This window comes from Salvelinus sp. IW2-2015, linkage group LG11 (assembly GCF_002910315.2).
Source record: "Salvelinus sp. IW2-2015 linkage group LG11, ASM291031v2, whole genome shotgun sequence".
NCBI classification, from domain to species: domain Eukaryota; kingdom Metazoa; phylum Chordata; class Actinopteri; order Salmoniformes; family Salmonidae; genus Salvelinus; species Salvelinus sp. IW2-2015.
The window spans coordinates 49,184,594-49,198,593 of record NC_036851.1 but is presented as its reverse complement, the minus strand read 5'-3'; the positions used below and the strand labels follow the sequence as shown (position 1 = coordinate 49,198,593).

Here is a 14,000-nt window from a genome sequence, read left to right as displayed (position 1 = left end):
GTTTGAAAAGCAGATTACCTGAACTCGGCGTTGTGCGGGGTGGGTGTTCGGCGGCGTGGTGCGGTGGCTTTCGGGTTGCGGTTGGGCGTGCCGTTGCTCGTGGCCGTCGCGTCGGCTCGTCGGGTGGGTGGGTGGCGCGTCGGGGGTCGGTGTCGGCGCGGCTGCCGGGTTGAGGTGCCGCGCGATCATGGTCGGGGTGTTTGTCGCCGTTGTGTGGGGTGCGCGGGCGGCGGTCTTCTGGGTGCCAGCTTCGGTTTCGGGCGGGTGCTCCGGCTGGGGTGACTGCCGTTTTCTGTGTGGGCTGGGGTTTTGCTGCGGGTGGATCGGCTTGGGCGCATTTTAGTGCTGGTCTGACTGTCTTGGAAGCCGTTGTGTTCACTATAGACAAGAGAGAGGATGTGGACTAGCTGTTTTGCCATCACACGCGTAAGTAGAAATTGTGGCCATGCTAGATCCAAACCCTCTGCATCTAAGCGTTCCACTGGCTTAGCATGTCACGGCTGACGTGCATGCGATGGCCGTACAGATTTGGTCACGTGTGCTTGGCAATTTCTACCGTGAAAGCTCATGAATAAGCATGAATAGGACGTCACGACGAGGACTGTGAAGGAGGGGAGGTGTTTTTTCCCTTGGAGGGCAGGTAACCTTTGGGGGGGGGGAGGGGGGGGAAAAAACTATTAGAGGAAGTGTATTGTGGCTCGTCTTGTCTTTGACCTTGATGACCCGCTGGTGGAGTTGGGGGTTTCCCGCCCCCGTGAGCAAGATTGTCCGGCTGGTGTGATGGGACACTTCTGTCACAACAGCAGAGGCCGTAATTGGAGCGTAGGGCAACGAGGTCTGTCTTGAGACTTGTGCATTTCTAGTAGTCTGAGCACCCGACGGTGACATAGCCTACAGTTAAGAGCTGCATTGTAACTGTGCTTGAGGGCGGATATCATTCACCTACTGTTGTAGGCGTAATCTGCGGTCACTGATAACTGCCACAAGCTGCGCATTATGGTAGCTCAGCATTCGGAGTGAGCATCAGGGAGAGGTTCATCGGACCGCTCTGGGTCTGAACTAGCGAAAGGGGGATGGAATATCGGATGAGGGGTTTACCAGGTGGTCAGCTTGCATCATACTGTAGTGGCGAGGGCAGCTTCTGGCGAACCAGTTGGCTTTCTTAGAGGCTGCCGTGAGCAGGTTATGTAGTTGGCATTGTCGCCTTGGGTGTTCGCGGAGGCGTAGGTTTTGTGTTCTTGTTAGCCCCTTTGTTGACGTCTAGAGTAATGCTATAGTGTCAAGTGCCTTGGCCGCTGGGGATGGCTCCGCTATGGAATATATTTAGCCCGGGGCTACTGGTTATTTATTACAGTAAACCTTGCTTCCGCAACAATGTTCTGGGGAATCGGTGGTGCAAGTGATAGTTGCCTAATCTTTTTGGAACATTCTCAGACTCCCATTATAACAGGGAACTTACAAAATAACCGTTATTATGTTGCTTCTGGTATTTCATTAGCTTTTTAAGCAGAACTGTTTCCTTTAAGAGTCAAAACATGTTTACATCACTTCGCCCGTGCAGAAGCAGAGCACCATTTATGTTCAGCGGTCTGTTCTCGAGAACGTTTAAAACAACATGTTTCGCGGATAATATCGGTCAGGAAAATTCGACGGAGCCGTATTGGCTGTCAGTACCCTGCTCCGAGGGCCGGCTGCGGACCCGCAATGAGGAAACCGGGGGGCGCACCGTCCGCACTGCGTCGTTGGCACGTTGGACTGTTACCGTTACCCGATCTTCATCTCGTCGGTATCCGGTTGGCACGGATCATAGGAGGTGCTGAGGGCAACGGGCCTACGAGGGGAGGCAAGTGATGAGAGGTGAAGTGGCTAGAGGCGGGAGGAAGCGTGAATTGTGAGCGGTTGAAGCGCTAGACCGGAGGCGGGTGAAGGAACATTGTGAAAAAAGGCCGGCGGTTGCCTCACGTTGCTTTTATGCCTCTGCGAGGGGCGACGCAGCAGATCGAGAGGGGTTTGGAGTGAAGGGGTGTTGGGCGTTCCTGGCCTCGGGTGGGGTGCGTCGGGGGTTCGTCGTCTTACGACGTGCGTTTACGCAGCGGGGATGGGCTGGTGTGCTGCCGGTGGGAGGGAGGATTGGAAGTATGATGATGAAGAGTCCCTCGCGGCGCTCGCGCGGGTCGCCGCTAGAGTGGCGGACTGTGAGGAGGCGGTAGCGGTCGCTTGTTGGTTGGATGCTGAGATGCGAAGCGCGCTAGAGGGGATGTAAGTGCCGATGAGCGAGGATGGCGCGGCGCTAGATGGGAGGAGTGTACATCGGCATCTTTGTTGTGTGCGGGAGTTTCGTGTGCTCGGTAAGGTCACAGTATTGTTCCATGCACCTTATGCCGTTCTTAGGGGGCTTGATGTGCATGTGATGCGGGGAAAGTAATCTTTGCGAGAGACATCGTGTGTCTGAGGTTCATTTATGCTATCATCGGTGTCGAGTGTAGAGAGATGGTGTTAACCTGGGTGTCCGCGTGGCATGCGTCTGCTCTGTAGGGCGATAGTGGCAAATTCTTTAATCGCAGGGAACTTAATCTACTTCTACCACAAATTTCCAAATTATCCAAAATATGTTAAAGTGTGGCAAGGCCAGAGGGACAGACAATTCTAGATCTATCACTGTACGTGCCAAGCATCAGCATCACGATGGGTGTGATGACGCGTTACAGCGGCTCTCCCTCGGCACTCTCTCATTGGTAAGATCCCAGGAGAGAGCCCGTCGATCCACACTGCTATCCTCAGATCTGATGGGTCCTGAAGTCTTAGCAAGGGGCAAAAAATGAAAGGGCAGGTAAAGGCCAATCCGAGTGCACTCGGGTCTAAGGGTAAAAAATTGGTGCAGGATGAAGGCAGCTGTGCTAATTCTAAAGGACTGAGTTTTGCTATCACAGAGCGAGAGGGCTGGGAAATAAGCATGTTCCGGCGATTCCTTCGCTGTGGCTGGCGAATCCCGCGACTATTGAGGAAAGAGTAGAACGCCAACGCACAAAATCAGGTGTCAAAGCTGGATTTATCAATAAGTGTGGCATCGAGGACTGTCGTTCGGCCAGCAGAGATCGGTATGTGGCATGACCCGCAAACAGAAGCGCATTGATTTTAACAGGGCAACATTTGCCGGACTTGGAGTGCTAAAGGGTAGAGCCGGCTGGGCCGCTGTGGTCGCAAGGTTCTGGCGGGACTGGCTAACGGCCGGAAGATTAACAAAAATGGCAGCTGGCCTTAGTGGTGCCCTGTCGAGGGAGATGCCGGTGCAAAAACAAGCAGGGAGCAAAGCGTGCAATCCAGGTGCTAAGAGTTGAATCATTACCTTACACGCCGGCTCCGAGCTGCGTTCGCTTAGTGGGCAGGGGCTTGCAAACTATTAGGCAGGGACTACAAAGGGAGCCGTACATGCCGCGACGCGTATGCCCAGTGACACGAAGCCTACCAGAGCCTAGCTACAAAATCACTTCTATGGCTCGGGCTTACGAGGTGCAAGCATTTAGCATTCTTGTGAGGGGCATGCATGTGCAGGCTGGGCGCACTCCAGCTGTTGGCGGAAGCGACTGTGGTGATCGAGCGCGTCATCCGGCGTAACCGGGGACGCGTCGAGTAAGAACCTTTTAAGGGAGCAGGGGTCAAGCATACCCATACGGTGCTGCGGGCCAGACGATTACCGAGGAGTGTGCTCCGGGCATGATTGGGCTGAACGCAAGCTGGCAGGGACTGTCTTCCACTGACAATTCATTCAATTATGTGCGCCCTGAATTGAGGTCTGTAAATCGCAACATGGCTTCAAGCAGAGCCACCATATCCGCTGGGCCAAGAACAACAAAGGGCAGACCTGACTTGAAATGGACTCCAGACCCGCGTAGCACTCACGCCGTCTCGTAGTTCAGTCCACGAAGTGGTTTGAAAGTTGTTGGTAATGGCTCACAGAGTCAAGCACGCCCATATATCTGCTGGGTCATGGATGCGCGCTGATGCTTTGCGCGCAGAAAACTTGCCTAGATCCGGCCACGTCGCAAATTTGCAGTACTCGGCCCAAACAGTAGTGCCACAGATATGTGCAATGTCTATTGCACCGGTTGATTCACGAGCGTTCCGCGGCAATGTGTTTGGGACTGTTGCCTTTTGCACGGCCGACCGTGGGACCAGTATTATACCTGACGTAAGCACCTTGCGATATGTCGGGAGGGATGGCTAGGTTCTCAACTACTTTCGGAGTACAGCTCAGCGTTTCTTTCAGATGTGGTTCCGACGCGTTTGCCACGTTTCGGCATCGGTGGCTTACGCGGTCGGACTGGTGGCTCATGGGAGTGATGTGGCGTGATGCACCGGAACTTGTGATTTATTTGCTAGGCCCAGAACTCAACAGTTCTTCAGGACTCCGTAATGACTAAGGGGATTCGGCTGGGACGGCACACACACACACAACGTTCCGGACCGTGCGGCTTCGACGTAGGCGTGAGTTCGGGCGACAACTGGCTAGGCTCTTTGGACTGGTCCCTCCTGGGGCAGAGGCGGCCGGCACACACCGTGGGTGTTGACCGCCTTCGGCGGGGTCGGTGGTGATGGGGGTAGGCTACAACACATCGGTGCGTGCACGTCTGATTCGCGTGCAACAGCTCGGTTGGAGCTCCCGCAGGGGTGCGTTGGCTCGACGTCGGGCTCACCGGGGCTCACGCCACTTGGGCGTTGCTCCTGTAGGCTCGTCGCTGGCTTCTCTGCCCGCTGTTTCAACTCCGGCCGACGCGGACTTTGTCTATTGGGCAGGCCAGGCGACTTCCAGATCTAGCGCATCATTAAGAGGGGGTTTGCTAACAGCAGCCACTAGCAGCCTGTTAGGGGGTTCGGCGGGTCGTGCGGGGGGACTCACTCGCTGTTTGGGGGCTTCCGGGGCTGATCATTTCGAGTAACGCGGTTTGAGACAGCTGTGCCTCTACGGTGAGGTGGAGTGTTCAGAGGAGCCTGGCGCTTGTTGGGGTGGGTCTGCTCGTAGTGGGTCTGCCTGAGATGGAGCGGAAGCGTACAGTTCCTCCTCTGGTGCAGTAACCAATTACTATTGTAGGGACTAGGCAGATCAAAGGGAGGATCGGTGCACCGGCCGGGCATCCGGCGGGGAGGCCGTGTGGCCGCCGCTGTCTCATTGACGGGGCTGTAGTTGGAGCAGGTTCATGAGGGGCTTCAAGTTCCTTACGGTGTCCGACATAAAGCAACAAACACGTGAAGGTCGCAAACACACCAAGAGCAGTCGTTGAAGAGGGCCAAGCATAGTACGTCTTCGCCCCCAGACGAACTAAGAAGGCGTTTTGGGGGCTGTATGGGTCCTGAGGAGGTCTGCCAAAAGTGTTTCTACGCAGCTGCAACAGTCGAGAGAATTCTGACTGCGGGTTGCATGTCAGCTGCCTTTGGGTGACGGGAGAATATTGCTCACTCGCGGATCAGGCTGGGCAGGGGTCTCCCTCGGGCGGCACAGGAGGCGGCTTGGAGCACCCGCCGCACTAAGTGGGCCCACGTACTTGCACACCTTCGGCCAGTTTTGATGGGGTGATTGTGGGCGTACGGATGGGCGGCGGGCCGTCTGGCGGGTCTGACTCGAGGCGCTTTTGGAGTCCACCGCGGTCCCCCTGGGTGTATTTGGTGCCGTGTGCCACGCTTGGGTCCTCCTTCGGGCTCGGGGCATCCTGTGCTGGGACGTCGCGTTGTGCGTTTTCGGTCTGCCAGAAGTTGGCCGAGTGATGAGTGGGGCGATCGTCCGGGCGCGGCAGGGTACCTACCGCTGACTCTGCGACACTCGGTAGGTGATGTGGAACACCGGGCTGTGCGGCAGGGCGCCCTGGGGGCGTGAAGTCTGACGTCACGCCCTTCTGGCACACAAGTCGGTTCCTTCTAGACGGTGGGAGCCCTAGCGTTTCTCTCAGGTCACGCTCTCGCGCCTGAGGGTAGGCGGCCTCGTTGTGTCTGAGAGGGACATGGTCTGGGTCGCTCACGCGGCACTGAACCTGCATAGTTGGGTTCAATCATGTGCGGGCGCCCTGCGCGGTGTTTACCTTGCCAGATTGCCACTGGTGTCGGTGGTCGCTAACCTCCGCGCTGATTGACGGGTGTCTGTGGTCACTCAGGTGCGAGTAGACTTGTTTCGGCAGTTATTCGTCATGGCCCTGCGGTCTACCCCAGCCGTCCGGCATGTCTTGGCGTCCGCTGTACTGATGTCGTCACGTTCTCGGTCAACACTTCACCTTTTAGTGCGCGCGCACCCTAGCTGCGCTGGCGCCGCCGGCCTTTGTCTCCTCGGCCGGGTGTGGGGGGGAGCCGCTGCTACCCTGCGGTGGAGCGGGTACACGTACTGTTGGACCGTCTGGGTGCAGCGGAGTGCCGAAGGTTACTGTAGGACAAAAAGGGCTTCGGTCAGGAACTATTTTTAGCGGGCTGCCTAGCCATGAAGACATACCTGAACTAGGTATGCAAAGATGCGCTACAGACTACCGCCGACTATTTTGGCTGTGTGCATGGGGGCTCGGCGGCCGGCCCGTTTTGATACTAACCCCATTTTTACGCTGCTGAGCTGGCTCCTCATGTGTTTTAGTTAATATGGCGGGCATATCCCTGTAAACTGATGACATGTGTATATGTACAGTACTCGACCTCATTTGGGCCAACCAAACTCAAGGTGCTGCACAGGGCAGCATTGGCTATAGCCGCTATCTGCATTGTGTCCCACCCAGACGGCACTGTCTCTCACGCAAAGCGCCGTTTCTTTTCGCGACTAGCTGGGCTACTTTGGTTCTGGGTTTGTTAGGCATATTCATATATGCAGTAGGTGCATCTTTCAACCAAATCTTAGCATGGTAGTCATAGCGTACCTCAATCACAGGGCCTGACTTGTTAACTGGTGTCTGTATGTAGGCCTCGCTACGCTTTGAATAGCACACTCTTCTTTGCTACTGGTTACTAATAGCCTGGTCGCGTTTTACTGTTGTTGTATGTTCTTGGTAGCTTACGCTGCTGTATTGTTCACTCATGTATACCCCTTGTTTTGCACTAGTGTGGTCTAGAGGCTGTGAAGTAGGAGCGCTGATTTCACGTGGTAATAATCTTATCAGCCTGTGTGTATTCCGGGGTATTTTGTTGTGTGTTCGGTCGCACGTTTGACAGAATAATTTGATTTTGATTGATTGGAATTCAACTCCCTGAATTGCCTGGGGATTGAGAGGGAATTGACCTGAAACCCGCCGGCACACACCATAAGTGGACTCCACTTAACACTCTGATAGTGTCACCATTCAATCTTGTGGCTCGTGTAACGAGACCCCTAAAAGCTATATCCACATTCACTGTCGGTTCTGTTGGTTTATGCATTTATATGGGAGACTGTATTTAAGCATAGAAGGCCCGAGGGGGTGTGGTATTTGGGCAATATATCACAGCTAAGGCTGTATCCAAGGCACTGCACTTGGGTCGTGCTTAGAAACAGCACTTAGCGCGGTGGTATATTGGTGCATACGTATTCGCACACCCCCTCGGGCCTGTATTGCTTAAATACAGTCTCGCCTACAAAAATTTAAGTTGCTCAGAATCCCCGCTCCACTTAAGGTCACATCATCTATTCATTGATATCTGCTGAAATGAATGACATGCCAATCCACAGAGCAATTTAGCCAAGATGTGGTAAAGAAGGCGGCTGGTGACATTGACTGGCCAAGTACGGAATGGAGACAGGTGAGGATGGGGGGGGGGGGTGATTCTCCGGGGGCCTCCAAGTGACAGGAAATCTCCAAGAGGCCCGTGCCAGGAACATGACATCCTCTTGAGTGGTGACGCCCGCCAGACGCCTCATCACCCATTAATAAAGTAATCATGGGAAAGTCACTCTGGGCCGTCCGTCTGCTTTAGGCGTGTCTGTGATGTCACAGGATATGATAGGAGATTTCAATAGAGGTGGTTTCCAAATTATATTATGAATTAGGATTATACCTTATACAGTATATTGTAAGACAATTAAGTAGCCTTGGCTTGTGCGAGCCGAGAATGGCTCATAGGAGCAGGAGCCTCTCTTCTGTTGCCTGTACGTCAGACAGCTTGATGTAGAAGTACACCCTCTAGGCAGGACGCCAGTCTATCGTAGGGCCTTATACAGGTATCCCAATATGTGATTTTAACTGAGACTTGGACATAGTGAGAACACAATTAATATGTACAGTGCCTTTGGCAAAGTATTCAGACCCGCCTTGGCCTTTTCTACATTTTGTTACGTTACACGCCTTATTCTAACATTTATAAATCTGTTTTGTTTGTCCGTCATCAGTCTACACACCAATACCACAAATGACAAAGCAAAAACTGGTTCTTATAATATTTTTTTTACATACTTATAAATGTGGATATTCAGTTTTTTTTTTTTCAATTAAATGTGAAAAAAAATCTAAAAAACTGTTTTTGCTTTGTCATTATGTGGTATTGTGTGTAGACTGATGACGGGGGGGAAAAACGATTTTAATCAATTGTTAGAATAAGGCTGTAACGTAACCAAAGTGGAAAAAGCCAAGGGGTCTGAACTTTCTGAATGCACGATCTATTATCATTCGGATACATTCCAAGTTGATGAGCTTTTTCAATCAATCAAATCAAAGTTTATTTGTCACGTGCGCCGAATACAACAGGTGTAGTAGACCTTACAGTGAAATGCTTACTTACAGGCTCTAACCAATAGTGCGAAAAAAAAAGTATGTGTGTGTGTGTGTGTGTGTGTAGGTAAGTAAAGAAATAAAACAACAGTAAAAAGACATTTGAAAATAAGAGTAGCAAGGCTATATACAGACACCGGTTAGTCAGGCTTATTGAGGTAGTATGTACATGTAGGTATGGTTAAAGTGACTATGCATATATGATGAACAGAGAGWAGTACTGGAGACAGCAAAATTCATAGGGATTTCAGTATGCAGTTTATATGATTGTGTTATGAAATGTGATTGACCTTATGCAGCACCATATCATACTCTGTCTCTTACATTTGGAATAGTGAGTACATCATCAATGTTATAACACCATCTTTGGGACCGTTGATGACATTTCACTTTTGAGAAATGAAATTTCAGATCTGTACTAAACAGGGACTGTATTCTTCCACCAATGTGAAAGCTTGGTTCACTAAGTACTTGCTGATTGCCCCTGTAAGCTCTAGTTACAGTCTGCATGGACAGTATGAGGTTGACCACYGATAAGAAGAGAACATGGTCAATGATAAAAAGGCAGAATGTCTGAGGACCATCACTTATTTTCAMAAATTCATCATTGTTCCTTTGATGTTGGCATTTTAATTCATTTCATATCAGGAAAGATGGGCCAGGGAGAAATAAAGTATATGGGAGTTGTGTGGAACACCCTCATTTAGGATATATTACCCTGCCAAACACAACACTGCACAAAAGGACTCAAGTTGTTCATTATTGATTATGTAAGGAAGGCTGCCAGACTGTACAACAAACGATCAAATGACCTGGGCTTTGGGTCCTAGAGGAGTGTTAATGACCTGGGCTTTGGTTCCTAGAGGAGTGTTAATGACCTGGGCTTTGGATCCTAGAGGAGTCTTAATGACCTGGGCTTTGGGTCCTAGAGGAGTGTTACTGACCTGGGCTTTGGTTCCTAGAGGAGTGTTAATGACCTAGGCTTTGGGTCCTAGAGGAGTGTTAATGACCTGGGCTTTGAATCCTAGAGAAGTCTTAATGACCTAGGCTTTGGGTCCTAGAGGAGTGTTAATGACCTGGGCTTTGAATCCTAGAGGAGTCTTAATGACCTGGGCTTTGGATCCTAGAAGAGTCTTAATGACCTGGGCTTTGGATCCGGGGGAAGTCTTACAACAGCCTAAATTCTTGTCTGTGGTTGTGTGTGTGGATGTGTGTGTGGATGTGTGTYTGGGACTTGATTTCTATACAACATAGTAGTGATTTGTGTGTATTAATATACGGTATAGTTTGTGTAGTTTTCTTCCGTGAATATATCCGATATTACGGATGAAAATACATGACATGCCCTAAAAAACCCACAACATGTTGCAAAAATGGACAGTTTTAAACAGCATGTATTTCTGGTGTGGGTCGACGTGAGCTGGAACCAAAAGACAGCAGACAGCTTTTAATATTCTCCTTCTGCAGTTAGAAATCAGCTCTCTGTCTCTCTATCTCTCTAACTGTATTTTCTCTTTCTGTCTGTCTCTGTCTATCTCTCTCTAACTGTCTCTCTCTTTCTGTCTGTCTTCTATCTCTCTTAACTGTCCTCTCTCGTGTCCATCTCTGTCTCTCTATCTCTCTCTGTTCTCTCTATCTCTCTCTGTCTCTTACTCTCTCTGTCTCTCTATCTCTCTCTAACTGTCTATCTCTTCTAACTGTCTATGCTCTCTCTAACTGTCTCCTTATGTCTCTCTAACTGTCTCTCTCTCTCTCTCTCTAACTGTCTCTCTCTCTAACTGTCTGTCTGTCTCTCTATCTCTCTTCTCTCTCTGTCTCCTCTCTCTCTCTCTCTCTCTCTCTCTCTGTCTCTCTCAATTCAATTCAATTTGCTTTATGTGCATGACGTAACAATGTACATATTGCCAAAGCTTATTTTGGATATTTTACAATATAAAAATTAATAAAAAAACGAGAATCAACTTTGTCAACGGAACACAAGTAAAAAAAATACCCAAGGGTCAAAATAACCATACATTCAACAATAACAATAAGCATACAGTAGAGTACATGTGCAGGTTGATTGGTCTGTCAGACACTGTCCCTCAACTTATGGCAGGCAGCAATGTAGTGCGCTGACAACCACAGCTCTCTGCGTCCTCCCCCATCAGGACGAGTAGCTATCCTCATCAGAGAGGCTTTGAAACCTTGAATTAGGGTTCAAATGTGGGAAAATGACACTCTCTAATTGTTTTATATTTTTTTACATTTTGTCAGGAAATGCAGCTCTGTCTCAGGTTCTGCTGTTGTGCAGTGTTGCACAGCCTTTCCTCTAAGGAGTCAGGTTTTCCTGTGTCTACCCTTCTCAATGGCAAGGCTGTGCTCACTGAGCCTGTACTTTATCAAGGGTTTTTAAGGTTTTGATCAGTAACCATGGTCAAATATTTAGCCACGGTGTACTGTCGATTTAGGGCCAGATAGCACTGCATTTTGCTTTGTGTTTGTGCTTGGTGTTCCCAATAAGCAATGTAGTTTTGTTTTGACTGTGTTGTAATTTGGTTTATCCTGATTGATTGATGTTCTGGTCTTGAGGCTTCAGTGTGTTAGTAGAACAGGTTTGTGAACTCAGCCCCAGGACCAGCTGGATGAGGGACTCTTTTCTTTGCTCAGCTCTTGCATTGCAGGGCTTGGTATGATAATGAGAGGGGTCACTGTATTTTAGATGTTTCCAAAACTTAATTGCTCTTTTTTTGAATTTTTATTATTAGTGGATATTGCCTAATTCTGCCTGCATGCATTGTTTGTAGTTTCCTCTGACATGTAGGAGAATCTTACAGAACTCGCATGCAGGGTTTCAATGGGTGTTTGTCCCATTTGATGAAATCTTGTTTTGCAAGTGGACCCACACCTCGCTGCATAAAGTGCAATTGGTTCAATGAATATTCAATTAGTTTTAGCCAAATTTTAATAGGTATTTCATTGAATTTGCTTTTTAATGGCGTAGAATGCCCTGCGTGCTTTCTCTCTCAGTTATTCACTGCCTCATTAAGGGTCCAGTTGAGCTTATTTTTAAACCTAAGTAATTGTAGTGTGTACAGACTCTATATATTTGTACCAATTGAGAATTTGGTCTAATTCCCTGAGATCTGGATCTCTCTGGAAAATCAGTATTTTAGTCTTTTTGGGGTTTATCTGCCAGGCCAGAGTACTGCTCTAGCAGGTCCAGGCTCTGCTGTAGGCCATGTGTGTGGTGACAGAGGCATAGGTCATCTGCGAAGAGTAGGCATTTAACTTCTGAAATTGTGGAGACTAACACCAGGGGCTGAGGATTTTCTAGATAGTGGCCAATTCATTAATGTAAATATTGAAGAGTGCAGGTCAAGATTGCAACCCTGGCGAAGGCCCTGCCCTGGTTAAAAATTATGTATTTTCATACCAATTTTAATGCTGCATGTATTGCCAGTATACATTGATTTAATATGTCATTATTTACCCCCTACCCACTTTCAATAACTTGTAGAACAGTCCTGTATGCCAAATAGAATCACATGCTTTTTGGAAGTCGATAAAGCAAGCGTATATTTTGGTATTATTTTGGTGGACATGTTTATCTATCAGGGTGTGTGAGGGTGCTTAATATGATCAGTTGTGCGATGTTTTGGTATTAATCCAATTTGGCTTTTACTCAAGACATTGTGCTTATTAAGGAAGTTTAGAACTCTTACATTGAATACTACAGAAAAACCTTCCCAGGTTACTGTTCACACAAATACCTCTGTAACTGTTAGGGTCAAATTTGTCTCTGTTCTTAAAGATTGGGGTTATGAGTCCTTGATTCCAGATGTCAGGGAAATAACCTACACTCAGGATTCAAATTAAACAGTTTTAATATAGCCAATTGAAATTTTGCACTACTGAGTTTGAGCATCTCATTTAGGATGCCATCATCCTTTTTAAATTTGAGGCCTGAAGTTTCTTATAGAGCTCCTGGTCAGTAATTGGGGAGTCCAGTGGATTTTGATTGTCCTTTATAGCTTTTTCTAATTCATTCAACTTCTCATGAATTTGGCGTTGTTCTGCGTTTGTGTCAATTGAACGGTGTTGTAGAGTGTTTTAAAATGGTTTGTCCATATGTCACCATTTGTATCGCTAATTCCTCTGTTTTAGATTTTTTTAAAGTTTTTTCAATTTTGCCAGAAGTTGTTTGTGTTTATGGACTCCTCAATTAGTGTCAGCTGCTTGCTGTTGTACTGTGCTTTTTTGGTTCTGAGTGTACGTTTATAGAGTTTTAAAGTCTCACAGTAATGAAGGCGTAATTCACCATTATTGAGTCTGTGCTTTTGTTGGATAGGTTCTTAATGTTTTTCCTTATAATTTTACAATCTGCATCAAACCAGTTGTCATTCGTGATCTTTTTGTTTTGTTTTTTATCAATTTCAATTGTGCTTCATTTGCCGTTTGCCTGAATATAGTTGATGTTTTGTACTGCTAGATTGATGCCTTCTTTACTGTGAGTGAATGTGGTATCCAGAAATTATCTAAGAGTGTTTGGTATTTTGGTTACAGGTTGCTTTCTGATATTCATCTGTGCTGTTTTGGGCCCATCTGTATGAATTTCTGATGTTGTACAGCTTACTGGGCTGTGAATGTGTGGTTGTTTCCATGTCTGTTCTTTTGAGGAACAACGTAATTTGGCTTTGATCAGACAGAGGTGTTAGTGGCTTGACAGTGAATGAGCTGAGAGAGAAAGGGTCAATGTCTGTGATCATATAGTCTACTGTACTGTGGCCAATAGGTGAGCAGTAGGTGAATCTCCCCAAAGAGTCCCCCCGTAACCTACCATTGCTCTCTCTCTGTCTCTCTCTGTTTGTCTATCTGTCATAACCCCCCCTCTCTCTGTCATAACCCCATATCTCCTTCTCTCTGTCATAAACCCATATCTCATTCTCTCTGTCATAACCCCATATCTCCTTCTCTCTGTCATAACCCCATATCTCCTTCTCTCTGTCATAACCCCATCTCTCCTTCTCTCAGAAACCCCTCTCTCCTTCTCTCAGAAACCCCTCTCCTTCTCTACCCCATAGAGAGAGAAGAGTACAGAGAGGGCATGCAGTTAGTGGTACCCTACCGTCAGCGCACATGGCTGCCTCGGCCTCACTAAAAGACATGACTCCAGGCGAGAGAGGGCGCTATCTGCCATCTTAGAGAAGGGCTGGAGGGGGAGAGAAGGCAGATATAGACTATGTCTGTGCCTTAGTGTTGTAAACAAAGGGATTTTCAAGTGTTTCCTAATGCGGACCTGGCGACAGCACAATG

At 48.4% G+C, this 14,000-nt stretch overlaps 1 pseudogene; it reads left to right on the top strand.

Moving 5' to 3' along the window:
• The window catches only part of LOC111970524 (solute carrier family 12 member 5-like), a 314,999-nt pseudogene that overhangs the window by 208,440 nt on the left and 92,559 nt on the right, over nt 1-14,000 (top strand).